Source organism: Tursiops truncatus, chromosome 8, assembly GCF_011762595.2.
Source record: "Tursiops truncatus isolate mTurTru1 chromosome 8, mTurTru1.mat.Y, whole genome shotgun sequence".
NCBI lineage: Eukaryota > Metazoa > Chordata > Mammalia > Artiodactyla > Delphinidae > Tursiops > Tursiops truncatus.
The window spans coordinates 16992255-16993884 of record NC_047041.1 but is presented as its reverse complement, the minus strand read 5'-3'; positions in this window follow the sequence as shown (position 1 = coordinate 16993884).

The following is a 1630-nucleotide window of genomic DNA, read 5'->3' as shown; positions in this document are numbered from 1 at the left end:
CAAATGGTTACTGGGTACAACTGCAAAAAATGTTACACAGGAAAATTTGAAGATGTTAGGGAGAGATGACCAGCTTTATCTGGCGGATCAAGAATGCTTTCCGGGGTGTCCCTGGTGGCGCAGTGGTTGAGAGTCTGCCTGCCAATGCAGGGGACGTGGGTTCGTGCCCCGGTCCGGGAAGATCCCACATGCCGCGGAGTGGCTGGGCCCGTGAGCCATGGCCGCTGAGCCTGCGTGTCTGGAGAGCCTGTGCTCCGCAATGGGAGAGGCCGTGATAGGGAGAGGCCCATGTACCACAAAAAAAAAAAAAAAGAATGCTTTCCGGAGGAAGGGATGGCACTAAACCTTCTTTCTTGTACTATGTTGCAGAAGCCCTGTGGATACATTCTGGAATTCCCACGACGTACCCTGGTCTTGATTTTGGCTCTGGGCGGTTGAAGTGAGAGTTGTAGGGAGTGCATGTGTGCGAGTCCACAGCATTATTCTCCACACTGGGCCTCAGGGATGGAAGTGAAGGTTTGTGGCCTCAGGAAGTTCTCCCAAGGCCCTGGATTTCTTTTTCCCCCTCAACCTGACTGCAGGGCCTCACTCTTCTCTGCATCTAGCGCAGTGCCTGGCTTACAGCAAACACTCCACGAATGCTAGCCGATTTGATTAGATTTGATCTGGGTCCATGTAAATAGGTACAGGAGGAGAAACAGAGGAGAGTCAAAGGATGATGGACTATAAGGGGAGCAGTGATGTAATTTTAACCTGAAATTTATCTGTGAATAGACTATATAGTGTATTCAAATTTCAGTCTTTCATAATCTAATTATATGCAAATACCCCATGTGGTCTTCCTTACCAGCTTGTGTACCTGGATAGAGCATTTTGGAGAATCCAAGCGGAGCTCCTTGAGGTAAGAAAAAATAAAGACAGGGATTTGGAATCTTTGAATTGAAAGACAGTAGCAGGCATTTAATACAAAGCAGCCCCTCCCTCCATGGAGTCTGCCCTCTTCAAACATCCCCTAATCCTTCCACTCGGATCACACACACTGCTTGACTCCATTTTTGGAAATCTCTAATTGGTAGAAATGCCTCACCTTGAGGCAAAGTTGTAATTTCTCTTGTTGGTCTGAGTCCGGCAAAGTTGTAATTTCTCTTGCTGGTCTGAGTCCGGCCTTTCAAAACCCCTTGAAGTAAATCTGATTCTTTTTCCATATGATTTCCATTCAAATGTTTGCATTTCCCACTGTATTGCGGAGCCCTGTCATGACAGCTCAGCTCTGCTCAGGGGCTGGACTGCAGGAAGGAACTTGGAGGCCTCTGAACTGTGGGCAGCAGCTCCTGCACTGTCCTCACAGCCCCGTCACTAGGTCACATCTGCTCACGATGAGGTCCAGCTCCTGTGCCTGAGGCCATGTTTATTCTCTAGTGCCTGGATTCCTGCTTCAGCTCCCAGTCTGGGACCCACTACCTTGGATTAGATCTTCCCTCACAAGGCCTTCCTAGGACCGAAGCCAAACCCCATCCCTATGGTTGAGTCTTCAGTATCTGATGCCAAGTGCTTCTCCTTGGCTCATTGCCTGCTGTCAGACTCTGCTGGTCTTTTCTGGCCCTGCCTTTGACATTAACTTCCTGCATGA